The 17,200-nt window shown below is 40.8% G+C and overlaps 1 protein-coding gene across 1 annotated transcript in view; it reads left to right on the plus strand.

Annotated features, from left to right (window-relative positions):
* Positions 1 to 905: 905 nt before the first annotated feature.
* STK26 (serine/threonine kinase 26) overlaps positions 906 to 17,200 on the plus strand; it is a 65,668-nt gene continuing 49,373 nt past the window's right edge. Inside the window, exon 1 of the mRNA XM_070784360.1 lies at positions 906 to 922. The gene's annotated coding sequence lies outside the window, so the exon portion shown is untranslated. The remainder of the gene's footprint in view (positions 923 to 17,200) is intronic.

The raw sequence follows: 17,200 nt of genomic DNA on the forward strand, positions 1-17,200 counted from the left end.
AAGTTTCAACTCAACACTTCTCCGAGGCTGCGCCGCCCGTGCCCTCGCAAGCCTGCCTGCAACGTGGCCGCGTCCGGGACGCTCTCGGACCCCGCGGGTCACCCGAACTCATCCCTTCTCTCTCTCCAGGCCGAGGCGTGCTCCACGCCCCCCAGTCCCCGAGCTCTCCTCTCAGTGGGCCAAGAAAGCCTCCCTCTTCTCGGGCTCCAGGAGCCCCAGCCGAGCCCCTTCCCAGCGCAGTCCTAGCTCTCCTGACACCGCCCGGCGGCGGGGCGGGGGCAGGGCCAGCGGCGGAACCGCCCCCAACCGCCTCCCGGGCCCGGCGAGCGGGCGGGTGGCTGGGGCGCCTCCACCTCCTCTTCCTAAAGCGGCGAGGCGCAGACGAGCGGCATCACTGGAGCCCAGGTCCCGGCCACTGCCACACACGGCGTCCGGCCCTCAGGAGCAACAGCAGCGGCAGCGGAGGCGGCGGCCAGAGCGGCGGGCGGGCGCCAGAAAGGTAGACTGAGTCCCGGGGAGCCTCGCGGCGGACCGCCCACCTCCCGGCCCCGGGCCGCGCGCGCCCCCCGCCCCGTCACCCAACTCGTGTGTGTCCTTCCAGGCCCGGGTCGAAAAGCCTGAGAGGGCCGCCGACCTACCCCCGGAGGAGGAGCCAGTCGGAGCCCGAGGCGCCGCCGCCGCCGAAGCCGCGCGGAGCCGCTTTCGCCTTCATGGCCCACTCACCGGTGGCGGTCCAAGTGCCCGGGATGCAGGTGAGGACGCCCGGGCCGCCCCCGCCGTCCACGTGACTGCCGGGGAGCTCGGGGCGCGCTCCGCGCTGGGCGCCGGCGACGAGAAGCGGCCCGGGGCTTCCCCGACCGAAGCCGGGCCAGGCGCTCCGGCCAGGTGACCCGGACAGAGAGCTCTCGGTGTTTCCCGGCGTGTAAGCTAGGCGGTGCAGTGCGCCGGCCGGGCGAGGAGGGACTGGGGCGCGCGGCTCGTTGGGGATGCCGGGGGCTGAGGGGGGGCGTTAAAATAGGCAGGGGCGGGACACCTGCGCCGGCTGAGCTGGTGCGCTTGTGGGGGTGGGAATGGAAGCACTTCACTTGGGAGAGATGGAGGTGTCTCGGAATTCGTGGGGTAAAACGCAAGTGGTGCTTACACACACACACACACACACACACACACACACACACACACACGACACAAGTTGGGGCAGAGCAAGGCAAGGGGGTGTCGGTGGTGGCGGCTTTGAATTGGGCTCTTCCTGTGTGCGTAGAGCAAAGAGCGAGGTGACTTTTTTCCCCTTTTGGGGCTGCTGCTTTGGGGCCAAGTTATGTCTCGCTCCCCACACTGGGCCCAGCCCGTAGTGGGGTGTGAGAAACGCAGGGTCCTAAGTTAGAGCAGCCGAGGTGATGACTCTCCCGCCCCCGCCCCCTGCCTTTCCCACCGGAGGGCTATGGCAGTGTGGTCGTTGCAAAGCTTTTTGTCCGGGACGACAAGATATTACGGCCTGGGACCTAACTGTTTATCTTTTACATCTTACCAGCCCTCCCCCCTTACATTTTCATTTTACTAAAGAAGAAACAAGCTATGTCCACAAACTTTCTGCATTGTTGGGTTTTTAAATCGGTGCATTTCAAGCTATCTACTAAATGTTATCCAAGTTGAGTAGCTTTTAAGCAGTCACGTTTTATTTTTTTTCCTTTGCTAGACAGCCTAAACACCCCCACTTATGAATAGGTAAAAGACTAGAAACACTTAAGCCTCATTATCTTCTAAAAATGTGAAAGCAAACGTTTTCTAAGTTTAGAAAAAATGTTTAGTAAATAGCTTATGTTGCTAGTAGAAATCAAAGCTCCATGGATTGGGGCCTCAATTTACTAAATAATGCATGGAATTCATCTTTTAAAAAAAACAGTTGGTCATATTTGATGCATGATCACACGAAAAAAGTGATTTTTAAAATGCTTTCCCCCAAAAGGACTGTTTGTATCGGACATATATCTAACCTAGGACTCCTGTGTGTCCTAAGTACCAGGCCTTTCAGCTAAATATAGGACAAGTCTGGGTTGAGTCCCAGGAAATCGATGTGTAGTTAATTTAAAAAAAAGAAAAGAAAAGGAAGCAAAAGGGAAATGCGAGACATTAGGGCCTTTTAAAAGGTTAATCCATTCAAGCTTTACAAAATGCCTCAAACTTCCTTCTTCTCACGCCACCCTCTCCTTCCCTCTCTCCTTCTCCCCAGCCACTGCCCCTCACCCCATTCATTCAGTTCTGCCTTCTATTATATCCAGAGAATTAGTAGTTTGCCTTATCAACTACAGTTTTGCTCTGTCTGATGTGGAAGAAAGTGGGAAAACTTTCCCACCGTGCTCTCCTTTCCTTCGGGGAGTGGAACAGTCCGCATGTGAAGTTCGTCTCTGTCTCAGTACTGCTCGCTCGCTCCATTGTGTGCACGCGCTGCCTGCGTGCGTGCGTCAGCAGAGTGAGCACCTCCCGATCAAGTTTGGTTCTGGGGAACCCTGCGTGCTGCGGAGAAAATGGTTTCTGGTCTTTATTGCATTTGTCTTGACTTTATTTGATTTATATGGTTTCTGGTCCTTATTTGATTTGTCTTTATTTGATTTACATGGTTTAGGGTTTAGGAACTCCTTACTGTTCAGTATTTTTTATGGCTCCTTGCTTTGTTTCATTATCTGATTTCCCTATCTTTTGAATTTTTAAATTTTTAAAATTCTTCATTAAGGTGGGTTAGAATGTGAGTCTCATATTTTAAATGATAAATTCTGCCTTTCATTTTATTCCTACCCAAAGTTGTGATGGCTTTGGGAAGGGCAGTGATCTCAACATTTGCAAAGAAGAAAGGAATACTTGTCACTGTCTCTGTCTGAATGAAATGGTAAATTCTTACCTTCTTATTTCCATGCTCTCTGTAGATGTGGTTCTTAGGCATTTGGTGCAACAAAAAAGTTTTCCACAGTTAAAATGGTGGGGTATCCTAAAAACAAATTTGATGATTTGCAGTGTGACTCTTGTGCCTAGACTACTGTGACTATTCTTTTGTTTAAAAGTAGTGAAGATGAGATGCAGGAATATATCACGAGCTTGTAAAATTTTCCTTGAGTTTTCTGCAAGAGTTAGGAGCAACTTTTAGATCTTCACAGTAGTGAGAAAACTTGAGTTAGCCATGTGTTCCTGAAATTAATGTATAGTCTTTCCACAAATCAGGGTGAAGTGGTCGACCGGCCAGTAACTTTTTAACAGTTTATTTTAGGGAATTATGAAGATTGATGGAAAAATGATTTTTCCAGAAATAAAAACAAAATTACTTTATCCGCAGTGTTTTTCTCCCCCTGAGGAGAGACGTGAAGTCGAGCTACCTGTTCTATCACTTAAGACTTCCAGCATTCCTTACGTTCAAACAAAGAAATTTCTGTTGCCTCTAGTTTAAAATAGAAAAGAAACTTGGAGTGACGAAAGAAAACCCAGGATTTGGTCCAGTTAAAACCCTTCCTTATGAATTAGTTATTCAGACTCATATTGTTAATATTTCTTAATATTGTGGAAATGAAATGTTTGCCATATTACACCAATGTGAAGGATATGAATTTTTTGATGCTTAATTTGTGCTTGCTTTTGTAGTATATCGCTAAAGGAATTTTCCATACCAGGAGCTGAACTCTTGAAAAATATTTAAAGCACAACTTAAACAAAATAACCAACAAACCTGTTTCTTTCCACTCAAATATTTACTCTCTAATGATTTAAAACATGTTTTTTCTTTGAAGTTCACAGTTGTAAATCATACTTAAGTTTAAGATATTTCCCCTTAGAAACTGCATGAGTATTTATGAACACAGTGTTCTAAATTGGGTGTTAAATCTTTCATAAAGTGTGGGTGAGAGAATGAAGTTAAATGTTGAATTAGAGTACTGTTATTATGTTATGCCTCTTGTGAAAGAATTTTTTTAAACTTCCTGCTAAAGAATTTAAACATTAGCTTCCATATATCTTTAAATATGATCAAGGTGGTACAGTTTTTAAACGTTTGTTATTTGAGATGTGAGATGGAAATGAAGGTTAAGGCTTAATGAACACATTATTGAAGACTTTTATCTAAGAGGTGGAAAATCTTTCCTTGCATTGGTGAACCTAGTTACTGGGTTCTGGGAAGGATACAGAAGTATACTACATAATGTCTGCCCTTAAAGATCTTAAAATGTTGTTGGGGAATTAAATCTAGTACATGAAACATGAAATAATGCAAAATCTAGGATACTTACTCTGTAATAGAGGGTTTTGACTGGAACAGTTGAAGTCTTGCCCCCAAAAGATTGTTAGGGTCCATATTGGAAGGGTATTTCCAAGCAGGGAAATAGCCTGAGCAAGTGTGTGTATGCACACAGTCTTGGTCATGGGATAAAAATCACTTGGACTATGATGAAGAATTGCAATAGAGAAATAGTAGGAGGTAAGATTAGAAGACTTGATTGGGTCCAGATTGTGGCAGTTCTTGAATGCTGGGGAAGGGTTTGGCCTTCGGACTAGCCGCTATTGTTAAGTAAGGAAGGCTTAATGAACAAAGTTATATATAGGAAGAGAAATCTTAAGATTGGATGAATAGATGACGTGGAGGATTGAGAGACTTCAGGTAGTTTGATCAACTGAGGCTACGTCAATGAGGCAGTCATATCTGTACAGATGCAACGGACCTTACATTGATTGCCTTCCATATGCCTTGTACTATGAGGTAGAAAATATAATTACTAGACTTAAAATTAGCCAGTTACAGAAGAAAGCATCGAAGCCATTGTGATGTCGAATATGGGGAACTGGGACAATTATGGTACATCCAAAAAAAGCTGGAAAGTCAGGGAGAGGAGCCAGATCTGGTAGAATATTAATGATTTCTGTTGTAGGCTTGTGAAGTTTGAGGTAACAGCAGGATGACAAAAATGTAGAGCTGTATGTCTGTTACCTTGACTGTGGAGATGGTTTCAAAGGTGCATGTATATGTGCAAACCCATCAAATTGTATACATTAAATAGGTACAGTTTTTTGTATATCAACATGCCTCAGTAAAGCCAGTTTTAAAAATGTCCAGCGAATGCTTGTAGATATAGATCTGGAGCCTTAGTCATTCATCAGACATTTACTGAGCATTTACTTTTGGCTGGTTTCTTTAATTGAAGCAGAAGGATGGGGGCCACGAAGGAGGGAGAGGTCATAATGTCAGAGAGCATGTTGAAGTAAGGGCCCTCATGAGGCAGGAAGCTAAGGTGGAGGATTGTAAGAAAAGGAATGGTGACTTAAGATGCATTCGGGGATGAGAAAATGCATCAGGATCAGGAAGGAGTTAACTGGGGGTGGGGGAGGAATTCTTTATTTTACTCTTATCATGAAACCTAAATTGGAGAAGGAATTCAGCTTGGTGTCAGAATCTAGTATGCAGGTTTCTTACCTTCCTTCCACCTTCTGAAGGGACTAATCAGCTTTGTAATTTGAGATAGAAAGCAGTGCTTGCACTAATACATAAACCCAAACCATTGTCTTGGTTGGTAGGTGATTGATACAGAGATGTTGAATATGTTGCTGATGATGGGAGAAGACCAGCTGAATCAGAATGATCAAAGACAGTTCTTAGCTGGGAAAGTTGGAGGCAGTTGCAAAGTATGGGGTAAGCAGGCTGGGGCTGAACAGAGAGTAAACAGGAATTGCTCATGGTAGGATATGTGCCTTGAACACTAAGGAGGGTCTAAAAAGGGCACCAGAGGACAAAGGTCCATCATGTACCTCCATTGCCTGAGTCATAGCAAATAAGAGAATATAATTTAGCTGGTACCTAGGAACCGTTGAATATTGTGATACTGTGGGTTTTTTTATTCTGCCTTTCATTTATTCAGTGACCTTGAGCACATCATCTACAAAATGGGGAATAATAAAAGCTGTGTTTCCTTTGCCTCAATGAGATGTTATTAGGATGAATTAACTACCATCTGTGGAGTATATTTTGAACTCCTTCATCAAGGGTGTTATGATGTATATATGGGCAGTTCATTCTGCAAAACAGTGCTAGGCTAATCACATGAAAACACTGTCATTATCTCTTCTCACTCCTGCTTGGTAACCTACAGTTTTCCTATTGAAATCCAGCCTCCCACCCCCACCCCAAAACACCCACACAGATACCACCACCACCAGACCTGAAGTCTTCTGCTCAGCTTTCCAGACTTCCTATCATCTGGCTCCTCTCTACAGATCTATACTTAGTTATTTCTACTCCCCAACAAGAAAGCTGTTTTGTTCTACCATGCCAGTTACAATCCAGTAATCACTAAATGGCCAGACCCTACCTGATTTTCAAGGTCTCCATCTTACTTTCTCCATGAACTTTCTCTGAACATTCCAGACTACAGTAATCACTCCTATTTCCCAGCATCTATTATATCCCTTGTCAGTAGCAGACAGTCCAGTCCTTGGTTTATATCCTGCCTTAGATTTTTCCTAATTATATATGTTATACTTGTCTCTCAAACTAGGTTGTAAATTTCTTATAGGCAGGGACCATCTATTTTACTTCTCTTTTCCATTAGGTATGAATTATGTGTAAAAGTGTAGGTGAGTACAGTACATATAGACTAGAAGTTTCTGACTTTTCCATTCTTGTTTTTGTAAATATATTGTGTTCTGCATGAATTCTTGTAGATCGTGAAGGCTAATTTATGTGTGCACACTGAAGACATTTTCTACTTACTAAAAATGCATTATATGTGATAGGTCTAACAAAATATACTGGTAACTAATCAGCTGTCCACACACTGAAACTCTTATTCTCGTCTTCCAGGACCTTTGAGAGAAAGAGGAGCCCTCATTGCTCTCCTAGTAACTAGGGCTGATTTCAGACAAATTTATGTCTTTGAGAAAAATAACCTTTTGTCCCTTGCCTGTGTCCTCCCCCCCAAAAAAAAATACAAACAAGTAAATAAAACCTCTTTACTTCTCTGTCTCAGCCGTCATATTAGAAAGAATCTGATAAATTTCACGGATATTGAGGTGTCTTTGATTAATGGCTCACTATGTGACCTCTCCCATGGGTGTTGTCCCTCCCCCAAATCCATATAACTCAAGCAGGTCTTCTGAAATGCACATTCAGAGAAACCAGGAGACCTAGTGCCAAGCAGATCCCATCCTTCTCCTCTGTTCCTGCTTGCCTCTCCCCATCACCTCTCACCGAGAATAGAACTTACTCCCTGTCAGCTTCTTCTGGACTTGTTGCAGCATACCTCTGACAGCAACCCACTGAGCTTTCTTTTCCCTTCATTTATCATATGGTCATGGATTAGAATGACCCGCATCCTAAAATACCAGATTAGCCATTGGTACAACAGCTTTGGATATTCTAGCAAAATGTGAACAAAACCATGGTTCACCCTTCCTGGGGACTAGAGTAAACAAGATTGTAGACAGCTTAGGTCTACAAGTTAAAAATATTCTAATTATCTTTTTTTAAATGTCCACTCTCCTCCTCTGTGATCAAGTAATTTCATGAATGCACTGCTGAGGAAATCCAAGGCAGTGTGTGTTTATCTTTTTCTCAGGAAAACATTTACAGAAAAAACCTTTTCAATGTTTCGTTAAGATCCTTGTAACAAGAGATAGTGTTCTTAGTGGTATTTTTTTAAGTGAGGAAAAAATCTGTAAAACCCTATCAATTTAAAATGCGAAGGATGAAAAAAGTAGGGTTTAAATCACCCATCATTGAATTTTTCAATTTATTTATTACAGAACAATAGTGTGTCTAGCTGAAGAATAACAGTTGCTTTGAATCATAGAAATTGCTTCCCAGTATCAATTTAATGAAGTTTTACTGGATTTGAAATCCATACCACAGTAGATATGTTAGGGAATTTCTAAGCACACTAGTGAATTACTCTACCAGATTTCAGTAGAGCCTGGTAACACAATCCAAGGAGTGAATTTTTGGCAGGTGGAGGAAAGACTTCAAGGACATGTAGATGCATCCAGATTTTTCTTTGAAAATGCATTTTTGCGTAGCTCTGTGAGTGCCTTTTTATCCCCCTCCCCCAGCTTTCCTTTAAACCACTGGCTTTGGGACATATCACTTTACAGTATGTTATATTAAGCTAGGATTTAACTGCTTGCTGCACTATAGTATAAATAACACAGCAGTGGGTGGTGGGGAAGGGATGGGCAACATAGATAATCAGGTGGGGCATAAGTTGGTTTTAATGCAAGAAAAGTTGGGGTAGCTGAGCCAGTAGAAACTAAGAGGTCAGAATTTCTTCCCAGAACCTAGGTTCATCATTATTGTTGCCCCCTAGAACTGGAAACGGAGAAGGCAATGGCACCCCACTGTAGTACTCTTGCCTGGAAAATCCCATGGATGGAGGAGCCTGGAAGGCTGCAGTCCATGGGGTCGCTGAGGGTCGCACACGACTGAGCGACTTCACTTTCACTTTTCAGTTTCATGCATTGGAGAAGGAAATGGCAACCCACTCCAGTGTTCTTGCCTGGAGAATCCCAAGGACGGGGGAACCTAGTGGTCTGTCATCTATGGGGTCGCACAGAGTCGGACATGACTGAAGCAACTTAGCAACAGCAGCAGCAGCAGCAGAGCAGGAAAAGTTTCTGGACCCCTGGTCACAATTTCCTGCTGCCTGTCTTAACTTTAAGTAGAAGCATAAAAGAAACCAATCAGCAAAGCATGCACACATGCTACGAAGTATACGGATAGAAAATAGAACTTTGACCTCTTGTGGTTAAGGAGGCTATAGTCAGTGTGTCTAGCAGCCTCAGGGAAAGAAACAGACTTCAACTGTGTGCTTTTTAAGTGCTTCTGACATTATGAGAAGAACAGTTAGCGAGTTCATTGTTGAGGGTCCTGTTTGCTTCTGTAGTTTTATTTCAGATCCTCTGTCTGAACTTTGCTCTGAGCCTTACGACGTGCTCCTTCTGTCAGTTAATGGTAATATAGTAGACTTCCCAAGTTGGATACTGGTGATCCAGGTTTAATGTTCTTACACTTTTAGTCTTCCGCACATCTAACAATGCAGAGCAATAGTCCATCATATAGTCATAGTGTTAGTCCCTCGGTCATGTCCAACTCTTTGCAACCCCATGCCAGGCTTCTCTGTCCTTAGAATTCTCCAGGCAATAGTAATGAATCCCAAATGAGATAGAAATGGACATAGTAGCATTCCAAGGCGGAGAAGGCAGTGGTACCCCACTCCAGTACTCTTGCCTAGAAAATCCCATGGACGGAGGAGCCTGGTGGGCTGCAGTCCATGGGGTTGCTAAGAGTCAGACATGACTGAGCAACTTCACTTTCACTTTTCACTTTCATGCGTTGGAGAAGGAAATGGCAACCCACTCCAGTTCTTGCCTGGAGACTCCCAGGGACGGGGGAGCCTGGTGGGCTGCCGTCTATGGGGTCGCACAGAGTCTGACACGACTGAAGCGACTTAGCAGCAGCAGCAGCATTCCAAGGAAGATCAAATTAAGGAAGGGAACTATCATTTATACAACACCTTTATGCTAGACACATGTGTTTTTGCCACTGCCCTACATTGCTTCTAGGCAAAGCAGCCCTGAACAGACCCTTAAAGCAGAGTGGGAGACTGGCAGGAGAACAGGCATAAAGGGGCACATACAAAGTTCCTTCTATAACAGAGGTTGCCATGAACTATGTCAAGATCAAATTATGAAAGGCTTTGAATGCCAGAGGGCTTCCCTGGTGACTCAACTGGTAAAGAATCCACCTGCAGTGTAGGAGACCTGGGTTCGATCCCTGGGCTGGGAAGATACCCTGGAGAAGGGAAGGGCTACCCACTCCAATATTCTGGCCTGGAGAATTCCATGGACTGTATAGTACATGGGGTTGCAAAGAATTGGACACGACTGAGCAATTTTCACTTTCTTTGAATGCCTGACTGAGCCAGTTATTTTTAACTCAATCTACAACAAGATGTGTTCTTTTTTTAAACAAAAATCAAGAAAGTGAACTGATCAAAGCAGTGGTTTATGGTTTGGTTTTGGAAGATTAGGCTTGTAACCTAACAGGCTGGATTGGAGAAAGGCTAGATATAGTAAGTGGATATTGTAATAGCCCAGGCTTTAGTTGTTAAGGGTGTGATCTAGGGCAGTGATGGTCAAGCTTGAGCATGTATCAGAACTACCTGGAGGCTTTTGAAAACACAGATTGCCAGGCCCCAGCTCCAGTGTTTCTGATTCAAGTAGGTCTGCAGTGGCCATGAGCTTGCATTTCTAATGAGTTCCCAACTGCTCTGCTGGTCTGGGGACCACTCTGAGTACCACTCAAGGAAGACTGCGAGACCTTGATGATTGATTGGACATGGGAAGGGGAAAAACATGACAGTAAAGACTCAGAGATATGGCTGAGTTTGGGAGAAAATGGTTTTGTTTTTTTTTTAAACTGTTGAATTTGTAGCACTGGCCACACAACCAAGCAGAAGCAAGTAGTAACAGGTTAGTTCAGGAATGAAGAGGATGATGGGAAGTGCTACCTGGAGAGAAAGAGAGAGTAGACGAAATTGTGACAGATCAAAATAACATGATTTTCAGTCATCCTTCCAAGAAAGTGGACTCAATTTTGTATTAATTTTTATAGCTTCCAAAATCTCGCTGTCAACCATCACTTCTGTGTCCCTTGATCCAGGTAGGTTTGACAGTTCAGTAAATGCTCTTACCTTCAAATGTAAACACTTCTCTTAAGTTCATGAAATCTGTTTATGTTTATACTTGTGAAAATGCAAATTGGCTAAAGAGAAATAAAATGCCACTTTCCTAAATGCCAGTAAGTGGCACTATTTACCCCAAAGATAGACATTTTAAAAACTTTTTCCAATTTTTATACAGCTCATCATTTTTTTTGTACAGAACTCCTTTCCCTCACTCTGTATTATCCAACCCCCACCCCCCCCAAAAAAAACCTAGAAGTATTAACTCTGAGCTGCTATTATGTCAAAAATACCCATTCGGTCATCACATTCCAAAGCCAACTTGTGTTTACATATGGAAATTCTTGGAGGGGAGAGGAAGTTGCTTCAGAATCATTAAGGAAATATCAAACCACTTCCTAAATGGCCTTTCTGACTCCATCTTCTGCCCTCTAAAATATTCTCTATACCTGTCAGATTAATCTATTACCATCTGCCAACAGGTATCCTGTAGGAAAGCCTAGAGTTCAGTTTAAACAAAGGATTAAGTAAGTAAGTAAGTATTAGTAGCTCAGTCGTGCCAGACTCTTTGTAACTCTTTGTGACCTGGTGGACTGCAGCCCATCAGACTCCTCTGTCCATGAGATTTTCCAGGCAAGGATACTGGAGTAGGTTGCCATTTCCTTCTCTAGGGGATCTTCCCAACCCAGGGATTGAACCCTGGTCTCCTGCACTGCAGGCAGATTTTTTACTGACTGAGCTACAAACAAAGGATTAGAACTGAAAATAAGAGAAGCAAATGAGCCTATTTAATGAGTTTGCCAACACCAAACAATGTGAGCAAACTTGATCCCCCACTTCATTCACCAGCTTTGGACCTAAGTCACTTTTCAATATCAAAATGAACACACAACCAACCAAACCAAAATTATCCTTAAGAATCAAAGATTTGCCACCAATGAGGATGTTCAAAAACGTGTAGAAATGAGCCTTTAAACAAACGCATTTCAGGTGATGTTTAGTTACCATTAAAATAAGTTTCTTGAGGGCTTTCTCCCCCTTTAGGGAATATAATTTGAGTTTAAAATTCTAAGTTTACCTTATTCGTCACATCTCTTACAGGGTAGCTGTCTCTTTTCCAGGATACTTAATTACTTTTGTGATCCATTTTTCATTACTCTGTATGGTAAATTATATTTTTATGGGGAAAACTTCGTGGGGGCCATGTGTATATGCACATGGAATGTATATCATACGTGGAGTATATTTTGTGTTTGAAAAACCTTCAAAATCTGTTCAAGAAAATAAGGTTCAACTTTGGCCAGTATTTAGTCATCTGTACCAATTTTAGACATAACTATTTAAAATAGAAAAGTGCATTGTCAAAATAAAAATGAGTAAAAGATAGGATGGTCACTAAGTTCAAGAAGCAGAAAATTATGACTTGGCAATGTCATACAAGACGGTCTGCATATAAAAGAATTTCAGTAAAATTGATGTAAAAAGTATGTACTTAGTAGAAATTACAGTATCCATGGATTTGCTGAGTATTTTTATTATATAGAAAATATATAGAATTCTTTATCACCTTTAAAAAGATTTATAAAAATCCTTAAATATGTATTTATGAAAGATAAATACATATGTCTTTATGTACCTATGTCTACACACTTTACAGGGTTACCAGGATTTTACACATGTTGCAGTTTTATCATGACTAGTTCTTTTTGCTGTATTTAATATTTAAACTATTACTGTTCTTAAAGAAAATGGACTCACAGCGGTCAGTTCCATACAGGAAACAAATCATGGTAAACAACTTTTAATGAAGTTTAGTACCAATGTTCATCTATTTTAGTGAATTAGAATTGAATTGAACATTACGTAGAATGGTATTATCAAGATTCTCAATTCTCTGCTTGATTTCTCCCATAGAATAGTCTTACAAAGAATCATTGCATCAAAGGAACTGCTTTTGATAAGTATAAATCTGTTTGCCTATTAGCAAAATCAGAGGCATGTGAGGAGTATACAAATGACTTCTGGTTAACAGGAACTTGTGATCATTGTCTAAGCTTTTATTTTGAAGTTATAGTTGTTATAGGTACTTTACACTAGACTTTAGGGTGATAGGGAATGGAGGGGATAGGGCATTGGATTCTGTTTCAATGACAAAATCTTGTATAGGAGAGCTGCTTTTTCAAAAAAAAATGTATCTCTTCATGAAAAATGGTGACTGTCACTGAAAGATCTTTTTTTGGGGGGGTTCTCTGTCACAGGCTTTCCAAAGGGCACATAAAATGAAAACGTAGGATTTAACTAGTTAAATAATGAATCAAATTTGAGGTTTTAGCATAGGTGACACCTCTATCGTCGTCTTTTTGGACTGTGATTTCTGGTAATAGCAAGTGAAAAAAACTATTACCGCTGTTGCTATGGATCTTCTATCTGCTGAGGTTCAGGCATCGTTTGGGAGGCTGCAGTGTAAACCCTGCTTAGGGAAGGTAGAATTTCATAATACCAGAGGATTACTGCTGCCTCATGAGCAAACAGAAAATGTAGGTGAGGGAAAAGGTGTTGGATTCTGGAAGAAGAGAAACAGTATTTCCCAGAAAGGGAAAAAGTAGTCTTTTGCTTTAAAGATTGAGAATTCTCTATATATTTTTTTTAGAATGGGAAATTTGTATACTTTCTGCAGAGAGGAGAAAAAGCTAACAGAAAAGGAAATTGGGGAGGTAATAGTAATTCATTTCTTTCTTGTTGCTTATGAGTTCTGTGATAAAAGTTACATTTACATAATTGATTTGTTATGGCAAGAAATGTAAAGAGTCTTTTGGTTGGGAGAAAGCTTGTGAAAGATCAGGGGAAAGAGCTGACATCATAGGGATGGTGGTTTCAGCTGCTTTTCTGTTTAAGATGTGCAATTTTGGTGACGTGCATACTGGGCCAATAAATTGTTTCTAGACACTTGGAGTCATTTGGGGTGGCCTTTTCCCGCTTCTGAAGGCAAAATGAATATTTTTCATTAACAAGGAAAAGTGCTAGATTATCATTGGATTCTATTTGACTAATTTGGGCTGTTATTTGGGGGAGGGGAGGCTGAAGAGAAGAAACCTTTCTTTCCAATGACTGGAATTGATGTTATTGTTACTTCTCCAGTGGGTTCTGACCTTAAAAATCTCCCTTAGGGAATGATTAAAACAGTTTTTTTGGGAGCATTTCAAGGCTGTGTAGCATCTCAGATTTACTTTAAAATAAGTTTGCCTAATAACTTTTTAGCACCAGTTGATTTATGTCTTGACTGAGAGAAGACTTCTAGAGAAGCATGTAGTCCATTACTTTTTTCTAAGAAGGCCTATGGGTACCAAATACTGCATCATTGTTGCTTTTTAACTCTCCAGTAATTTAAAAGGTATAAATGTCTTCATATTAAACAACAACAACAAAAATTCTATTCTGCCCAGGGATTGCAGGCCCCTCCCCACGTTCAGGTTAGAGACAGCTTTCTCTTGTTGGCCATCCATGTGCCTAGGTGTTTTGGGAGAATCCATCTGTATGACCAGAAGCATTTTGATATGATTACTTTTAGGTGTTATTTTTAAATAGTGCATTGTACCGTCATAGTGTAGGTACGATCCTGATTGAAAGAGCAAGCACAGTTGTAGATGATTTTTTTAAAACCCCTTTAGCTCAAAAGATGATCCATATATTGTGAAAGGATATTCTTATTTAATATGGCCACGTGATTCCAGAGCTTGAGAATTTAATTCCTTTTTTTCCTAGTAGGACACTAAATTGTTTTCTCCTAACTACTAGAATGAAGAGTATGGTATGTTCTGTTCCTTTAATGCATGAAACAATGCCTGTGTGCATCTCCTCAAATGTAAAACTGAGCCTTGGGGATTCTGCTCAGGAGTCTGGACTAGGTTATTATTTATAAAAGATATGCGATCATATATTCATTCCAAGCAAATTCTGAATTGGATGTAATTAATTTTCTACTGAGGCAATTAATGTGTAGTTACTTTTGTACTATGTGTAATTAAATTTCTAAGAGATAGCGAGCAGGGCTATAATGTTTGACTTCTGTTTTGTACAAAATGAAGTTTCCTTGAAATTGTGGATTTTTCATTCTCCCTTGTAAATATTTTTGAATGCCTGTATTTTTTAAACAATAATAATGATCACCTTCTTCCAGTCGTGTTTTCAGAGTTTTTTTTAATCTAATGCAACCTTTCTCCATTGGGACTGTCATTCTGAACCATAAAACAGAGACAATGATATGAGTGAATGTTTTCTCAATTCTGCCCAAAAGGACACAACTAAAACCATCCTAGACGCACTAGAGAGGAGTTTATTTATTACACACAGTAGATTTGGTGGAGCAACAGTTGCAAGCTACAGCCAAGGGCCAAATCCCAAGTGCAGTCTGTTTGTGTATAGGCTAAAAGCTAAAAAAAAATTCTTTTTTTTTTTTTTTTTTTTTTTACAATTTTAAAGAGTTCTTTAAAAAGAATATGTGACAGAGATCACAGATTGTACCTAGCCCACAAAACCTTAAGATATTTACGACATGGTCCTTCATAGAAAAAGTTTGCCAAACGCTGTCTTAGGGCATGGAACCTCATTGAGAATTGCTGGAAGGAAGCAATTTATAGTACTTTCTCTGGGATTAGGGATACAGTAAGATATTAGGAAAGTTTCTCTTCGTTAAGGTAACTGACTTGTGTATTGGTCCCATTATTATAATGCTTAATTCAAGCAAAGACTCCAGATCATAGTAAATAGGGAGATGTGTTCTTGTTTTCTAGACAAAAACTATATTTAATAGTTGAATGATGTGGAAAGTTGTGTTGGAAACAATAATGAATAACAAATTATGTATATGTATATACAAATATATTTTAGTGTTTTTCTTAGTTTCTACAACAAGAAATATAAGTAAATTTTAAAGGACTATAAGGGAAGGCATTGATTGCTTTTATCACTATTTTAAGTTAAGGGCCTATATCTATTAGAGAAGGAAAGTGAATACAGAGTGTTAAGTGTCAGATATAATCACATTTGTTTCCTCCTTGTACTGAAAAAGTGTCTTCACCCTACAATTAACATCTCAGGTACCTTGTCAGCAGTAAGAAGAATAGTACTTAATCAAAAATGCATTCAAATTATTAGATCATAGCATATGAAATAATCAGGCTGCACCAAATGCTACTTAACTACTTGATTTAGTGGGGGAGGTGCCATCAGCCATAAAACATATATTGGTAAATCACAAAATTACCAAGGGAGAAAAAGACCAGCAGGCATTCTTTGTAATTTGCTGCTAATTTCCTTTATCCCCATATTCAGTTAATCGTGAAGTTCTAAGCAGTGTTTTTTTTCTTGGAAAATGTCAGACATCATCCCTTCTTTTATCAAGCCATTCTGGCCTCTTGCCACTAAGTACACTTGAGGCAATGTGCAGACATAATGTAACTACCTGAAACAGACTTTTTTACTCATTTGCTGAATGCGTTCGATAGCTCACTGCTAACCTGCTCAGAAATTTCTAGGATGGGTGAGTCAAATGAGGCTGCTGGGATGGTCAGGAACGGCTTCACTGGCTGGCTGAGCTTGCTTTAAGACTGGATGGCAAGAAGGGAAAGAAAGGAAGGAAATGAAATTAGACAAGACAAGAAAAGACAAAGGAACTTGTAAGGTTGTGTTTTTCAAAATCTTTTATGGGTCCTTTTGGGGTGGGCGGTGAAGATTTGTTTGATGAATGGTACTTTATCTCTGGTTAAGGTTGTAAAATGATAGGGTACAAGTCAGCTCAAGTTGTAGATCACAGATCTTTTCGGGTAGTGTACTGTTCAAAGCATTTTAATTACTTTGAATTGCTCATCAAGCTTATTTTGGCTATGGCAGTTCAAAAACTAATTAAGGAACGTTGCCATTTGTCTCCATCCTGAGGTTACTTGTTTGTCATTGCCCTCCGCACCCCATCCCCAGCTAGAAAACTCTCATTATAAAATAAAAAAGACAAGTATTTTATAAAGATCACTTTCAGTTCTAAAATCCTGTGATCCTCTAAAGTTCCTAAAAAGATCACATAGTGTATTTTTTTGGAGGAAAAAAAAATCTGATTTTGTTCATGTATGCAGATTTCATACTGGATGTTGATTATCTTTGTTGGAGAATTACAGTTTTGTTGATTGCAAAATGAACAGGACTATATGTTTCAACTAATAAAATATATTATCCTAGCCGTAGTGGTATGGAGAATATGTAAACAGCCTTATGTTTATAGTAGTATTTCTTAAAAGTTAAAAAATTCAACTCATATTAGTAGATATCTCATAATTTCAGTAGCATTTACCCCTTTATTTGAAAATTATTTTTTCTAATATTATGCTCTGGTAACATGAATAGATTTCAGTAATGTCAACACAGATCAATGGGGATTAAAAGCTGGTGAATGTGCACCTTTAGGGGTAGGGACTAGAACATTCACAAATGCTGTTGACAGTGGGGCAGGA

The sequence above is a fragment of the Bos indicus genome, chromosome X (assembly GCF_029378745.1).
Source record: "Bos indicus isolate NIAB-ARS_2022 breed Sahiwal x Tharparkar chromosome X, NIAB-ARS_B.indTharparkar_mat_pri_1.0, whole genome shotgun sequence".
Lineage (NCBI taxonomy): Eukaryota > Metazoa > Chordata > Mammalia > Artiodactyla > Bovidae > Bos > Bos indicus.